General features: G+C 36.7%; 1 non-coding gene across 1 annotated transcript; it reads left to right on the top strand.

Annotated features, from left to right (window-relative positions):
• Window positions 1–15,104: 15,104 nt before the first annotated feature.
• Window positions 15,105–15,213, top strand: LOC113902013. The gene has a single exon (XR_003513660.1). It is a non-coding gene; the product is annotated as a U6 spliceosomal RNA (small nuclear RNA).
• The last annotated feature ends 2,984 nt before the right edge of the window (window positions 15,214–18,197 follow it).

Here is an 18,197-nt window from a genome sequence, read left to right as displayed (position 1 = left end):
TTGCTATTTTAGTGGTGTTTTATTGCTAACTGTGTTTAATATGTAATACCACTGGCCCCTCTGGAGTTATCAAATTCTCTCCTGCGCCTCAGTAGCCTTTTCCACTCCAGCCTACACTAATAGACTGAATTCACCTATACGTGCCAACAAAGACTGTATGACTTAAGAAAAGAAGCCAATGGTCAGAGTGTACGAATTCTTAGATAGAGGATAGCAAAAGTTTTCTGTTAATCAGAAACTGAATGAAATTAAGACCAGGGAAGAGAAGAAAGAAAGGAAAGAGACTATACAGACAGAATAGGAAGAGGTAAGGAAAACTTGACCCTGGGTTAAGATGAGGGAATGAGGGTCTTGTAGCCCCTAGCATCTTCTTCAGCACCAAGGAAGAAACATACCCATACAAACAAAAAGCTTCTTCAGGGGTTGAATGGTATAATTTAAAAAAGAAAAAAGTTTCACCACCTAGCCAAGTTGGGACTCTACAGAATAACCAGAGATTGCTCTCTTAACCAGGAGAGCAGTGAAGAGAACACCTTGATTGCATTCATTCCTTAATTATAAGAAATGGGGTATGTGACGATTATTCTGGAGAACAGAATCCTCATATTCTGTTTCTGGAATATAATTTCTCCAAGTAACTTGCTTTCTGAGAAGCCAAAATTAGTCATCACACTGTCATTTGTGGAGTTAAGAAAATAAAAAAGTTGCAAGGAATAAGAGATGCATATACCCTGAAACATGGAAATTATCTTTGACCCACTGCAAATTTTACACCCATGGAAGTTTGGCAATTTCATTATTCATGTGCCACCTTCCCCCGACAAACTCTGGCAATATCATTAATCAATCAGGGAATGCTTTCTCAGTGACCCTGGAAGCATCCTGATAATCATTCCCATTATGCTGTCAGACACTGTTCTGCAACAAGTTACTCAGAAATGAAATGTTTTCCAGCATAGGCCTGCAATGATAGGAATGTTCATTTCCATGATATCTGCATCTCTCTTTCAATACAATTCTGGGTAAAAACTACTAATTTTTTTTTTTGTCCAGATTGCATTTTTCTATTCTTCCCATCCCCTCTGTAGCTAAAACTTTACTTATATGAATTAAAATCACTGACTATGGTAAAAGCAAGTTGGCATGCTAGTGGTTTCTGGTGAGTGCTGGAAACTTTCACCCATGAAATGCTGAACTAACAAATTTCAAACTGATAAGGTGACCTTAATTTTACACTCGGGAATCACATCATGTTTTCACTATTCTGCATGAGTGCATCTTAACAATCAGGAGAGAGTTAACATTGTGCTTAACTCTGAATACAGAAACTAATACTCCACTGCTCAATTTTGGAAACTCAGTACCCTGAGAAAAAAATGGATTCACTCTGTTAAAACTCACATGAGGTTGTCAGAATCTGACTACCATATTCCCTAATAAGAAATATAATAACCACATGGAACATTAGGTTATCAGTTCATTTTCTCCCCACTGGAGATCCTCCCTTAGGGATATAAGACCACTTAAAAAGAATTTGGAGCAAGAGCAATCAATGCAACTAACAAACATAATCTAGCTCAAGTCAACCAGATGCTATCTTTGGCTAGTCTCTTGTTTTCTTTTGCCAAGCAGTGCTATAACATGACACTCTTCTAGTTGCCATCTCAAATCTTTTGGTTTCTGGAAAGGATCCTAATCTCTTCAAAAAGAGAGCTTCTATAGATAGTAATCTCAAACACATCTTGACTTTAGAGGCATCTGCCTGCACAAGCATTAGGACAATCCAAATAAGGCAATTTGAGAGCAAAAATATTTTAATAAATAGACCCGAAGTAACATATCTTCTACTCATTCAATATTCAACACTCTCATGAATTAGTTGCAAGTACTACTTGCATTGAATACCTTTATCCGGAATCATAAAGTTTTTGTTGTTGTTACTGAGGATTACATGATTAGTTATACAGTTCCAAGACAAATGTACATTAGTATATGCACAAAACCAAGTATAAATTTTTTCAGCTTTGCAAAAATTAAACTTCAGCAAAATCTTTCCCATTTTAAATGAATGGAACTTAGCTAGTTAATTGTTTCCATTTGAAAATAATTAGCAGTGGAATTTATCCACATATGTAATTGTCTTACACATAAATAAGAAGAAAATATGTTAATCATCTGAAACCACATCACCATATTAAGTCCGAACATTTTGTTTTTTTACCAGAAATTGGCAAACATTTTCTACCAAGTGTCAGATGGCAAATATTTTAGGTTTTACAGGTCATACAGTCTTAATCTCAACCATTTAACTATGCCACTGCAGTACAAAACCACCAAAGATAATAAATAAACAAATAGACATGGATATGTTCCAATAGTTTTATTTGCAAAAACAGAGAGTAGGCTTGATCTAGACTAAAGGCTGCTATTTCCCTACCTCTGGAATACACAGTCATAGAATTGTTTTCATTGTAAATATACACTTGTGCACACACTCAAAAGTCTACATATTTACATGTGGATATACAGATTCATATATGCATACATGTGTTTATACATACACACCAATCTGTGTGTGTTCACAAAATAATATTTAGGAAAATCTAATGAGGTTAGATAATCTATCCATGAGGTTTTGCAAGATCAGATTTTCCCTTGAAAAAATATTACTTATAAATAAGAATATATTTAAAAGCTGCAAAATATTAATTGAATATCTAATTATGATTAATTTTCCTAATTCTATGTTGTATTTTTATTCAGTTTATTGTTATACTTTTTAAATGATGCTTTGGTGAATGTCATTGCTTGGCGTATGAGCATCTGACCCCCTAGAATGATTCCCCACATGTAGAATTATATGAGGTGAAGTCAGTGTATGAATGGGTCAATTTCCCACTCTCCTAATTAACCTAGGTATTATGCTCAGTGTTGTTTCAAACTGCTACCTGAAAAGTAAAATATTTAAATTTTTCATTGCTTCGATTGAAAATCTTTAGTCTATATATTGTCCTTCCTTTGCTGTGCACATGCATTTAGGATGGATGAGAGGATTCATATTTTGTAAATTGGTTTGTAAATTTGCATTCTTCATTTCAAGAAATAGAAGCCTAATCAACGTGGCTCAGAGGGTGTTCTGTGAACAGTGGGAAAACAGGGAGAAATTGTTATTTAATAGAGAAACACTCTATATAAAATCCTATTGCCTCACTGTCCACACAGTAGAATTAAGACTTTAAAAATTTCTTTCATACTATATGAGTCCCTTACTTTGTCTGTCTTTTCATTTTTTTCTCTCTGCAAGTAAGTTTCCTTGGTGGGTTGTTGTTCCTCTACCTACAATGTTAACAAGAGCAAAATAACAGTAGAAATATTTTTATAATAGTTATAAAATTGCTAGGCAATTTTAAGTTCTTATTTAATCGCTCAGTCGTGTCCAACTCTTTGCGACTCCATGGACACCAGGCTCCTCCGTCCATGGGATTTTCTAGGCAAGAGTACTGGAGTGGGTTGCCATTTCCTTCTCTAGGGAACTTCCCGATCCAAGGATCGAACTCAGGTCTCTCACATTGTAGACAAATGCTTTACCGTCTGAGCCACCACGAAGTCCACCATATTAATCCTTACTACTATCCAAAGAGGTAGGAATTATTATGATCGTCACTTCAAAGACAAGAAAACAGGCATGGAGAAGTCAAGTAACTTATTCAAGGTTACACTTATAAGTGGTAGAGGTTCAATTAAAAACTAGGCAATCTAGCTCCAGAGTCTTGAGCTTTTCCACCAAACTGCAATAACTCTTCAGTTCTTTTACCATTGGGGTTGCCAAGATGTCAATTTTGGTTCCATCTCCACATGGTCATATAGCTTGTGAGCCCTTGAAAATTCTTGTTGACTTAAAATATATTTCTCAATTACAAATTTTGCAAGAAGTTGATTGGCTCATTTTGATTCAGAAATTGGCACAAGCTACATCATCTCAAGACAAGGGAAAAAAATAAAATGTGGAAACATGTAAAATGTACGATATGATGTTTTGATATGTTTCTACATTGTGAAATGACTACTACAATCAAACTAAAATATCATCTCCTCACATAGTATTTTCTCTGGTAAGAGAACCTGAAACAAATTCTCTTAGCATATTCCTAGTATTCAGTACATTATTAATAGTAGCCATAATGTTATATATTAGATCTCTAGAGTTATTAATTATTAACTAACTGAAATATTGCACTTTTTGACCAATATCTCCTCATTTCCTCATACTCCCAGCACCAAAAAACCATACTTCTATTTTCTGCTTCTATGAGTTTGATTTTTTTATATGCCACTTATAAGTAGAACATGTAGTATTTGTTTTTCTGCACCTAGGGTATTTCCCTTAGCATAAATCCTCCAGATTCATCCATGTTTCCAGAGGTGACAGGATTTCCTTGTTTTTATGACTAAATAATATTTTTATATATATGCTATATATATATTACATATTATATACATACACAGTATACATTATATATATATGCTTTATCCACTTATCCTTAGATGGACACTTACATTGATTCTATAACTTGGCTATTATAAATAATGCTGGAAAGAACAAGGGAGTTCTGATTTCAAGATACTGATTTTGGAGTGTTTTGGATATATCAAGATTTTTTTTTTTGAGGAACCTCCAATATTGATTTTCATAATGGCTATACTAATTTTCATTCTCACTAACAGTGCACAAAGGTTCTTTTTCTCCACATGTCTGCCAACATTTGTTACCTGTTGTCTTTTCAATAAAATAGTCTAACATATGTGTAATGATATATCTTTGTGGTTTTATATGCATTTAGTTGCTCAGTCATGTCTGACTCTTTGCAACCCCATGAACTGTATAACCCACCAGGCTCCTCTGTTTGTGGAATTCTCCAGGCAAGATCACTAGAGTGGGTAACCATTCTTTTCTCCAGGGGATCTTCCTGACCCAGGAATCTAACCTGGGCCTCCTGCATTGCCAGCAGATTCTTTACCATCTGAACCATGAGGGAAGCTCCTTGATGTACATTGACCTGATGATTAATGATATTGAGCATTGGTATGTTTTCTTTTGAAAAACATCCATTGAGGGACATTGCCCATTTTTTAGAAGGTTACCTATTTTTTTGTTCTTAAGTTGTTTGAATTTCTTATTAATTTTGGATGCTAACCTCTTTTTAGATGCATGGTTTACAGTTAATTTCTCCCATTGCATAGGTTGCCTCATCACTCTGTTGATTCTTCCTTTTGTTGTGCAAATATTTTTAATTTGATGAATCCCCACTTGTCTATTTTTGTTTTTCTTGCCTATACATTTGACATTATATACAAATACTATTAACCAATATCAAAAAGTTTTTCCTACATTTTCTTCTAGGAAGTTTACAATTTCAGGTCTACATTTATATCTTTAATCCATTTTGAATTGATATTTATGGAGTGGGATAAGGTCCAGTTTCACAGATTCTTTCTTATATTTTCTAACTCTTTGTTGATGTTCTGTGCTTTTTCATTCTTTTTCCAAATTTGATCAGCATCCTTATGACCATTACTTTGAACTCTCTATGAAGTAAATTGCTTATCTCTTTTTCATTGTTTTCCTCCCCACCCTCCACCTGGAGGTTTCATTGTGTTCTTTCATTTGGAATGTATTTTTCTGTCTCTTCATTTTGTTTTAATTTCCATGTTTGTACAGATTAGGCAAAACAGCCACTGCCCCAGGTCTTGAAGCTGTGGCTTTGTGTAGGAGCATCGCTTGTGTAGACTGTGGGTGTTAGGCAGCTTTGACAGGCCAGCTGGAACTGGAGTTGGTGTGTGCTAGGGGATCCCAGGGCATGCTACACCTGGACTGCTATAGTTAGTGTATAATATGAGCCTGGGGTGTTCTGGGGCAGCCTGTCAGGCTGGTAGAGTGCCTAGATGGTGTTCCTGACTCTGCTTTCAAGGTGAAAGAATGCAATAAAAAGTACTTTTCTGCACTGCCCCAACCCCAGGGAGAGTTCCAGATATTTCTCAAATCTGCTTGGCAGATGCTCTAGGTTTAGTAAATGGATTTCCTTAACATGTAGACTAGGTGCTCTGTAAACTGCTGAGTTTTTGCTGTACCTCAAGGCAGATGAGTCTGTGTGAAAGTCTCTCAGTGATACCACTTCATACTGCAGGTTGCTGTCACAGGCGTGGGGTTACCATCAAGTTTGTGTCTCCATCACTATCCATCTTTATCTCTATGTAATCCCTCCATGGTTTGTTGCATAGAAGATGTTCAATTAACACTCAGTTTTTCTTCAGAAGAAATTACTTTATATGTAGATGTAGCTTAAAATGTCCATGGGAGGAGGTGGGTTCAGGATCTTTCTACACCAACTCATCTTGATCTCAACCTCCACTACTGGAATCTTGATAGAAATTGCATTGATTTGTAGGTCATTTTAGCTAGTATGAAGATGTTAACAATATTAATTCTCCCAATTCATAGACATGAGACATCTTTCTGATGGTATCTTCTTCAGTTTGAGATCATGGGTTTCTTAAATCTACACATCGCAGGCTGTGTTTAAAGACTTTTATCCAATCCTAAAGTTTTCAGTTTTCTGTAATCTTTTTCACATCATGCCTCACAAAGAGATCACAATACTCACGGCACAGTGTGGTAAAACACGAGGCCCATTGCAGTCAGATACTCCATACCCTGCCCAGTGTTCAAATTGATTGATCTCAGGCCATCTATAAATTCAACATGAGACATCAAGACTCCACAGTGTACTGCTTAGGGAATTTTTCTCCAAGTATGTGGGAGACATAGGAGAGAAAGTATTGCAAATATTTAAATAAAATATGAATTACCTGATTATGAAACATATAGCAAATTTTTTACAAGATTGTGATATGTCCTGTTTTTACCTTGTACATTATATATATTCCCCATGTAAAAATTTTTTAATAATGAAAGTCTATTAATCTTCCCCTTTATGGATTAGAATCTATGATTTTAGTTATTCATCTAAATATTTTAATATATGTATATTTTTATTTCATGTTTAAATCTATATTAAATTCAAACATATTCAAAGGTAATATAAATAATCAGGATAAATTGTGCTTTCTCCCCAAAAATACCAAGCCAAAAATCTTGTGACTATTTATTGAATAACTCCTTTTTTAACCCCTAATTTTAAATTACATTTACTTTATGCAGTAAAGTTTACATAAATATAAATCTGTTTTTTTGTATTTTTATTTTCACTTCTGAATCACTGATCCACCTGTTTACTTTAGCACCAACAGTATTCCTTCCTATACATTTATTGTGGCTTCAAATCATATTTTGATACCTTGGAAAGCTAGCATTTACTCTTTATAATTTTTTTATTTCAAATATTTTCTGACAGTTCTCATGCATTTGTACTTATAAATATTTCATAATTATTTGGGGTAAAGTCCCCAGTTGTTTTTATAGTAAAATATAAGAAAACCCAACACCATTTTTATAGTGGGCACTCCCACAGGAATGTACTATTTATCTCTTCATTTGCAAAATTCCTATTTTATTTCCCTCAGTAAAATGTTGAGTTTTCAGTGAAGTATTGTGGTGGGCTCATCAGTTCGGTTTAATCCTAACCATGTTATGTTAATGGATTATCTAACTATAGGTACAGATGATATTGATGTTGGTTTATTATTACGCTAGGCTTAGACTTAAGTGTTATGCTAGCTGGTGTAAAAGAAATTGAGAAAATTTTTCTTTCTGTATATCTGTGTTTATTCTAAATGGAATATGAACTACTTTCCACATGAAATTATGTTGGCCTATCCTTTGTGGAGGAGGAAATTAGTTATTTGGCAACTTTCTTAATTACTTTCATAATTATTGGATATTTCAGGATTTTTATCAAAAAGTTTTCTCTATATTTCTAGAAAGTATTCCATGTAATTCAGATTTTGAAAAATGTTAGCCTAATTATAAAACACAATCTCTATATTTATTCTAATTTATCAATAGTTGCTATTATAATTCTTTTCTCACTTATGATTTTCTAATTTTGTGTAATTTTATTCCATCCACATGCAATTTTTTAGTTAGAATAATTAGTGGCATATGTGCTTCATTTGTCTGTTAAAATTTTATTTTAGGACTTAGCTTTATATTTTTAATTAATTTATTTGTAGGACTAATTTCTGTTTCTTCCTCCTGTTTTATACAGGTTTTTTTTTATCTTTTAATATGATCTCTTGAATAATCTTATAATTCATTTATATTCATTATCTTTTAGTAGGAAAACTCTTATCCTTATAAATTTTTCTCTATGTACACTTAGCCACAGTGTTTAAGCTTTTATAATTATTTTAAGCATTGATATCGTTTTCTAAATATTCTGAAATCACTGAGATGATTTAAGATTTAAGAATTATTTGGGAGGCTTTTCATTTAGATGAATTTTTTGTTTTTACTTTTAGGAGTTAATTGAATTTGGGTCACAGAGCAGGACATATTCAATATTTTTTCTTTTAAGAACTGACAATTTCTTTGTGAACACTTAGTAATTTTTTAATATAAATAGCCCATGGAAGCTGATAAATAAAATGTATTTTCTGTTGAAGATACAAAGTACCTTCCCACTGAGAAAGAATTCTTATGAAGCCAAAATGTACTTCTTAGTAACTGAGAGTCTGTCTTTCCTTCCCTCAACACACACTAGCAAGTTGGACAACCCTTCATCAAAGCAGTGACAAAAAGAAAACTCAAAAAGAAAAAAAAAAAATTTCTCAGAAAAGTGCTGGAAAGATTTCTATGCATGATTGCAGAGTTTGTTTCTCAGTTTCAGAGATAAGAATAGACCCATATTGTATACTTAATTACTTTGTTTCAAAATGAAGTTCATTAATTTGCAAAATCCACTCTAAGTTACTAATTAGGTAATTCTTACTACCATACCCTGATGAAAAACAGCCACCATCACACTTTTCTATCTTGGGTGCTGGATGAGGCATTCAGAGCTTTGATTCCATTTTATAAACCCCAGTCAATGAATGAGATCAACATTAGCTGATGCTATTATGCTAAGTTTATATTAGGACTAGTTAACTGAACTGACTCATGGAAAAATTGTCCTTATTTTTCCCCCTAGAAATCAACATTTATTTTAAATTAATCGAAGTTCTCAGCATCTTTTTAGATTATTTCAATCACTTTTTAACTAGCTCACATGCTTCTGCCTTTGACTCTCATAGTCTCTTCTTAAAGAGAACTGGAATGATCCTTTCAACTAGAGAATTTATATATATATATTTTTTTTAATTTATGCCTGTCTTCAATATTTGCACTATTTACTACCTCTGTCTAAAATGATTTTGCCTCATATGACCACAAGCCTAACTTCCTCACTTTCTTAATGTCTTTGCACAATTTTTCTCTTTTCTATAAGGCCTACTTTGATCTCTCAATACTACTCTACTCTCTGATGCCAGCATTTCCAACCTTGCTTACTTTGCTCTCCTTTCTCATTTTTCTCTAGCACCTTCTGACATAGTATATGTATTTATGATTTGTTGGTTTATTCTCACTGCTTAAATGTAAGCAGCAGGTCAGAGATCTTCACCCTTTTTGTTCATCAAGGTATCCCATAACTTGCATTCCATACATATTTATCAAGTGTTTGACTAACAGTATGATTTTCAACTCATTTGTGCCTTTTTTAAAACACACACAGAATCAAACTTACTACAATAATTTAAGAGTCTAAACACAAACATTTAAACATGCAAAGGAAGAATTAAACACACTCTAGTCTTATGATGACATGATGAAACATGTCATACATTTATCCACATGGAGGTGAGGGTATAAGGAGCAAGGATGCCCATGAGCCCTATCTGAGTTTGTGCTGAGCATGGAGAAGCCTTAGTACAGTGTGATAATCAAGTGTACAATTTTATGGGAATAGGCATTCATGTGCCTGCATTTATAACAAACACATGAAAACACAACAGAGCCAACAATTCCTAATCAAAGGCATTTCCATCAATTCAGATTGATGCATGGAGATTTCAAATAAACTTTTGTTCTGAGGTTTTCATAACACCAGTTTCTTCCAGGCACATTGGTAAACAGATTGTTTAAGTCCAATGTGTCAAAATACAGAAAATGATGCATCTGAATGTGTTTATTTTAAAATTAGAAACTGTCCAAAACATTGAAAAGAAACATGAATCAAATAATTGCAAAACATTTTTTTTCTAATTGCCTCAAATAATAATAGACATTATGATGTTTTCTGTCACTACAATTAGATAGGACTTTTAAGAATTTATTCAATACCCATATTCTCTAAAGCTAATTTTAAATCTCAAGCAATACATACATGTTCAACTCTGTAACTGGTGATTGTGTACTTGTGGCATGTCAGCCAGAGCAGCAAACACCAGAATGTCCTACCCCCATTCTTCAAACTTCATGTGATCTGGCCAACTTCCAATGGCCAGGGTCTTTATCTTGATTCCTGGAGAGGTTTTGTTTTTTCTTTTTTCTTTTTTCCCTACATCTTAGGAAGACTCATTTGTCTTCACCAGTAGATCATACACCAGTGTCTGTCAGGGAGCTAAGTATCCTGTCTCCCTCATCCTTGCAGAGATTTTAATGCCTATGTTTTAGGCATATGTCAGTTTCCCCACAGGATTAAGCCTCTGGGATTAAAATAACACACACTTTATCTTTCACCTTGTTGTCTAAGTACTACTTGCTCATTGCTCTGTAAGTAGTTCCTGAATATCTAAAAAAAAATAGTACTCTCACACATATCCTCAAGTTACCAGATAATTAAGCTACAGTCAGCATAAAACACCACCAGGGGTTGATGATGATACATAGGACATTTCCAAAACTACTTTTTCTTTCCAAATATGGTACATTATAATGACACTGTACACATTTTATTGATGTAAATGTACTGGATATCTTCTTGTTTTCCATCTAGATATATTTCCATCCTTTTACATCTTATTCTATTTTGCTCCCAGTTTAGATCTCTATGGACTTGACGGGATCCCTTGACCTCTGACTTCTGACAGGTTAGCCAATGGGAGGAACCTACAAGATATTAAGAATAAAAGGTGAAAGGAGTTAGGGTATTCATTCTCTTGGTGTTTTTCTCCTTTTGACATCATTATGGATTGGCTGCACTCTCTTCCACAGGCTACCCTTCTGTCATGCTGTTCTAACCAGCTAATCTTCCCTATTTGATGACCACTCTCTCTCATTCTCCTTTAGATTTAGGTGTTATGGTTTCCTGGGGCTTTCCCGATGGCTCAGTGGTAAGGAATCAGCCTGCCAATGCAGGAGACTGGAATGGGTTGCCATTTCTAGGTGATCCCTGGTAAGAAAGACCGCCTAGAAATGGCAACCCATTCCAGTATTCTCATCTGGGACATCCCATGGACAGAAGAAACTGGCAGGCTGGGCTACAGTCCATGGGGTCACAAAACAGTTGGACACAGACTTAGAGACTAATCAACATCAATAATAATGGCTCACTACTGTTACTAAGCCAGGGTGAAACATTTCTACTGTTCGCTGAGAATGTCATATGGAGATTTCTATGTATGCATATACTCAACTAAGGTATGTAGAAAACTCCATAGGGCATTCTCAACAAATGGACATGGAAATTGAGGATGATCCTTGTGATTTCCTAAAATGTAGTGGAAAGCACTTTTACGTAGGAAAAGAAGGGTCAGAGTCACTGGCAGAAGTGGTCCTGGGATGTGCAGTGTGTTGGCATAGGTTGTCTTGGAGGAAGTTGCCGTTAGGCCTATCATAGAGATGATAGACTTACCATAGAGACTACAGATTCTAGGACTGGGCTGCCTCAGAACAAACTACAGGGAGTGAGCATAGCCCTTTCCATTAGCAGAAAATTGGATTACATACAGATTTATTGAACTTGGCCCTGCCCACCAAAGAAAGACCCAGCTTTCCCCACAGAAGTCCCTCTCATTAGAAAGCTTGCACAAGCCTCTTAGTCCTATCCATCAGAGGGCAGACAGAATGAAAACCACAATCACAGAAAACTAACCAAAATGATCACAATAATCACAACCTTCTGTAATTCAATGAAACTATGACCCATACCATGTAGGGCTACCCAAAACGGATGAGTCATGGTGGAGAATTCTGACAAAATGTGGTTCATTGGAGAAGGGAATGACAAACTGCTTCAGCATTATTACCTTGAGAACTCCATCAGCTCAGTTCAGTTCAGTTGCTCAGTCCTGTCCGACTCTTTGCGACCCCATGAATTGCAGCATGCCAGGCCTCTCTGTCCATCATCAACTCCCGGAGTTTACTCAAACTCATGTCCATCAAGTTGGTGATGCCATCCAGCCATCTCATCCTCTGTCATCCCCTTCAACTCCTGCCCCCAATCCCTCCCAGCATCAGACTCTTTTCCAATGAGTCAACTCTTCACATGAGGTGGCCAAAGTACTGGAGTTTTAGCTTTAGCATCAGTGCTTTGAAAGAACACCCAGGAATGATCTCCTTTAGAAGGGACTGGTTGGATCTCCTTGCAGTCCAAGGGACTCTCCAGAGTCTTCTCCAACACCACAGTTCAAAAGCATCAATTCTTTGGCACTCAGCTTTCTTCACAGTCCAACTCTCACATCCATAAATGAGTACTGGAAAAACCATAGCCTTGACTAGACGGACCTTTGTTGGCAAAGTAATGTCTCTGCTCCCCCATGAACAGTATGAAAAGGCAAAAAGATATGACACTGAAAGATGAATCCTCAGGACTACAGGTGTCCAATACACTACTGGGGAGGATCTGAAAAAACAGCTCCAGAAAGAATAAAGAGGCGGAGCCCAAGCAGAAACACTACCAGTTGTGGATGTGTCTGGTGGTGAAAGCAAAGTCCAATGCTGTAAAGAACAATATTGCATAGGAACCTTGAATATTAGGACCATGAATCAAGGTAATAACATGGAAGTTGTCAAACAGGAGAGAGCAAGATTAAACATTGACATTTTAGGAATTCTTGAAATAAAATGGACAGGAATGGGCAAATTAAATTTGGATGACCATTATATATCATACTGTGGGCAACAATCCCTTACAAGAAATGGAATAGCCCTCATAGTCAACAAAAGAGTCTGAAATGCAGTACTTGGGTGCAATCTCAAAAATGGCAGAATGACCTTGGTTCATTGCCAAGGCAAACCATTCAACATCACAGTAATCCAAATCTATGCCCCAGCAATTAATGCCAAAGAAGCTGAAGTGGGATGGTTCTATGAAGACTTATAAGACCTCCTAGAACTAACACCAAAAAAAAAAAAAAGTCCTTTCATCATAGGGGACTAGAAAGCAAAAGTAGAAAGTCAAGAGATACCTGGAGTAACAGGCAAGTTTGGTCTTACAGTACACAATGAAGCAAGGCAAAGGCTAACAGAGTTTTGCTAAGAGAATACACTGGTCATAGCAAACACCCTCTTCCAACAACACAAGAGATGACTCTGCACATGAACATCATCAGATGGTCAGTATCGAAATCAGATTAATTATATTATTTGCAGCTGAAGATGGAGAAGCTATATATAGACAGCAAAGACAAGACTGGGTGCTGACTGTCATTCAGATAATGAGCTCCCTATTGCAAAATTCAGGCTTACATAGAAGAAAGTAAGAAAAACCACTGGGCCATTCAGGTATGACCTAAATAAAATCCCTTATGATTATACAGTACAAGTGACAAACAGATTCAAAGGATTAGGTCTGATGGACAGAGTACCCTGAAGAACTGTGGACAGAGGTCCGTAACATTGTACAGGAGGTGGTGAACAAAACCATCCCCAAGAAAAAGAAATTCAAGAAGGGGAGGACCTAACAAAAGCACAAGATATTAAGAAGAGGTGGCAAGAATACATAGAACTACACCAAAAAAGGTTAATGACCCAGATAACCACAATGGTGTGGTTACTCATCTAGAGCCAGACATCCTGGAAAGTGAAGTCAAGAGGGCCTTAGGAAGCATTACTATGAACAAAGTTAGTGGAGGTGATGGAATTCCTGCTGAGCTGTGTCAAATCCTGAAAGTTGTTGCTGTTAAAGTGCTGAACTCAATATACCAACAAATTGGGAGAACTCAGCAGTGGCCACAGAATTGGAAAATGTCAGTTTTCATTACAATCCCAAAGAAGGGCAATGCCAAAGAATGTTCAAACTACTACACAATTGCATTCATTCCACATTCTAGCAAGGTAATGCTCAAAATTCTTAAAGTTAGACTTCAAAAATATGTGAACTGAGAAGTTCCATATGTACAAGTAGGATTAGAAAAGGCAGAGGGGCCAGTGATCACTTTGCCAACGTCAGTGGGCTCATAGAAAAAGAAGGAAATTCCAGAAAAACATCTACTTCTGCTTCACTGACTATGCTATATAGCCTTTGACTATGTGGATCACAACAAACTGTGAAAAATCCTTAAAGAGATGGAAAACCATACCAGTTTATCTGCCTCCTAAGAAACTTGTATGCAGGTCAAAAAGCAACAGTCAGAACCAGACATGGAACAACAGATTGGTTCAAATTTGGGAAAAGACTACGTCAAGGCTGTATAGTGTCACCCTGCTTATTTAGCTTATATGCAGAGTACATCATGAGAAATGCTAGACTAGGTGAAGCACAAGCTGGAATCAAGATTGTCAGGAAAAATATCAATAACCTCAGATATGCAGATGACACCACCCTTATCAGCAGAAAGCAAAGAGGACCCAAAGAGCTTCTTGATGAAGATGAAAAAGTATAGGGAAAAAGCTGGTTTTAAACTCAGCATTTAATAACTAAGATCATGGCATCAAGTCCCATCATTTCATGGCAAATAGATGGGGAAACAATATAAACAGGATAGACTTTTTATTTTCCTGGGCTCAAAAATCATTTTGAAAAGATACTACAGCCATGAAATTAAAAGACACTTGCTCCAAAATCACTGTGGATGGGGACTACAGCCATGAAATTAAAAGATGCTTGCTCCTTAGAAGAAAAGCTACAGCAAACCTAGACAACATATTTAAAAGCAGAGATATAGTGCTCACTTCAGCAGCACATATACTAAAAAACTGGAACAATACAGAGAAGTTTAGCATGCCCCTTGTGCAAGGATGATATGCAAATTCATAAAGTATATCATATTTTTAAACTTAAAAGCTTTTGCACAATTAAGGAAACTATAAGCAAGGTGAAAAGGTAGCCTTTAGAATAGAAGAAAATAATAGCCAATGAAACAACTGACAAAGAGTTAATCTCCAAAATATACAAGTAGCTCATGTAGCTCCATACCAGAAAAATGAACAACCCAACCAAAAAGTGGGCAAAAGAACTAAACAGACATTTATTCTAAGAAGACATCAGTTCAGTTCAGTCACTTAGTCGTGAATGACTCTTTGAGACCCCATGAATTGCAGCACGCCAGGCCTCCCTGTCCATCACCAACTCCCGGAGTTCACTCAAACTCACGTCCATTGAGTCGGTGATGCCATCCAGCCATCTCATCCTCTGTCATCCCCTTCTCCTCCTGCCCCCAGTCCCTCCCAGCATCAGAGTCTTTTCCAATGAATCAACTCTTCGCATGAGGTGACCAAAGTACTGGAGTTTCAGCTTTAGCATTAGTCCTTCCAAAGAACACTCAGGACTGATCTCCTTTAGAATGGACTGGTTGGGTCTCCTTTCAGTCCAAGGGACTCTTAAGAGTCTTCTCCAACACCACAGTTCAAAAGCATCAATTCTTCTACACTCAGCTTTCTTCACAGTCCAACTCTCACATTCATACATGACCACTGGAAAAACCATAGCCTTGACTAGATGGACCTTTGTTGGCAAAGTAATGTCTCTGCTTTTGAATATGCTATCTAGGTTGGTCATAACTTTCCTTCCAAGGAGTAAGCATCTTTTAATTTCATGGCTGCAATTACCATCTGCAGTGATTTTGGAGCCCCCAAAAATAAAGTCTGACACTTATAGATGACTAATAAACACATGAAAAGATGCTCTACATCATTCATTATTAGAGAAATGCAAATCAAAACCACAATGAGCTACCATCCCACACCAGTCAGAATGGCCACCATCAAATGTCCACAAACAAATATATGCTGGAAGAAGGTGTTGAGAAAAGGGAACCCTCTTACACTGTTGGTGGGAATGCAAACTGGTTCAGCCACTATGGACAACAGTACGGAGATTTCTTTAAAAACTGGTAATAGAACTGCCGTATGACCCAGCAATCCCACTGCCTGGCATACAAACTGAGGAAACCAGAACTGAAAGAGGCACATGTAACCCAATTTTCATTGCAACGCTGTTTATAATAGTCAGGACACGGAAGCAACCTAGATGTCCAGAGGCAAAAGAATGGATAAGGAATTTGTGCATATACACACAATGGAATATTCAGTTCAGTTCAGTCGCTCAGTCATGTCCAACTCTTTGCAACCACATGGACTGCAGCACGCCAGGCCTCCCTGTCCATCACCAACTCCCGGAGTTACTCAAACTCATGTCCATTGAGTTGGTGATGCCATCCAACTATCTCATCCTCTGTTGTCCCCTTCTCATACTTCAATCTTTCCCAGCATCATGGTCTTTTCAAATGAGTCAGTTCTTCGCATCAGGTGGCCAAAGTATTGGAGTTTCAGCTTCAGCATCAGCCCTTCCAATAAATATTTAGTACCTATTTCCTTTAGGATGGACTGGTTGGCTCTCCTTGCTGTCCAGGGACTCTCAAGAGTCTTCAACACCACAGTTCAAAAGCATCAATTCTTCAGTGCTCAGCTTTCTTTAAACTCCAACTCTCATATCCATACATGACCACTGGAAAAACCATAGCTTTGACTAGACAGACTTTTGTCGGCAAAGTAATATCTCTGGTTTTTAATATGCTGAATAGGTTTGTCATAGCTTTTCTTCCAAGGAGCAAGCGTCTTTTAATTTCATGGCTGCAGTCACCATCTGCAGTGATATTACTCAGCTACAAAAAGGAATACATTTCAGTCAGTTCTAATGAGGTGGGTGAAACTGAAGCCTATTATACAAAGTGAAGTAAGTCAGAAAGAGAAACACAAATACTGTATATTAAAATATATATATGGAATTTAGAAAGATGGTAACAATGATCCTACCTGCAAGGCAGCAAAAGTGACACAGATGTAAAGATCAGGCTTTTGGACTCTGTGGAAGAAGGTGAGGGTGGGATGATTTGAGACAATAGAATTGAAGCATGTATATTACCGTATGTAAAATAGATGACCAGTGCAAGTTCGAGCACTCAAAGCCAGTACTCTGGGACAACCCAGAGGGATGAAATGGGAAGGGAGGTGGGAGGAGGGTCAAGATGGGGGAACACATGTGCACCTGTGGCTTATTCATGTCAATGTATGGGGAAAATCATCACAATATTATAAATTAATTATCATCCAATTAAAATAAATAAAGTATTTTTTTTAAAGCACAAACATGACTTTGCTAACAAAGGTCCGTATAGTCAAGGTATATTAGTCATAGTATGGATGAGAGAATTGGACCATAAAGAAATCTGATCACTGAAGAACTGATGCTTGCCAACTGTGATACTGGAGAAGATTCTTGAGAGTCCTTTGGACAGCATGGAGGTCAAACCAGTTAATGCTAAAGGAAATCAACTCTGAATATTCATTGAAAAGATTGATGCTGAAGCTGAAGCTCCAATATTTTGGCCACCTGATGCGAAGAGCTGACTCACTGGGGAAGAACCCTGATGCTGGGAAAGATTGAGGACAGGAGGAGAGGGGGACGACAGAAGATGAGATGTCTGGATGGCATCACTGACTCAATGGACATGAGTTTGAGCAAATTCTTGGAGATAGTGAAGGACAGGGAAGCCTGGTGTGCTATAGTCTACAAGATCACAAAGAATTGGACACGACTGAGCAACTGAAAAAGAATAAATGTACCTTAGTTGAGTATGTCATGCAATAGGGCTTTCTGTACTGCTTGGGCTTGTTGTATTATAGAGTTCTTTGTACACTCATTGAGATGTTATATGGTATACTGCTTGGATATATTATATGGATATGTTCCCTGACTGAATGTCACATGAAAGTTTCTATGTATGCTGATTGGGCATGTCATGTGTAGTTTATTTAC

Source organism: Bos indicus x Bos taurus, chromosome 11 (assembly GCF_003369695.1).
Source record: "Bos indicus x Bos taurus breed Angus x Brahman F1 hybrid chromosome 11, Bos_hybrid_MaternalHap_v2.0, whole genome shotgun sequence".
NCBI classification, from domain to species: domain Eukaryota; kingdom Metazoa; phylum Chordata; class Mammalia; order Artiodactyla; family Bovidae; genus Bos; species Bos indicus x Bos taurus.
Note: the sequence above shows the minus strand (reverse complement) of the source record. Positions and strands in the feature narration are given on the sequence as shown.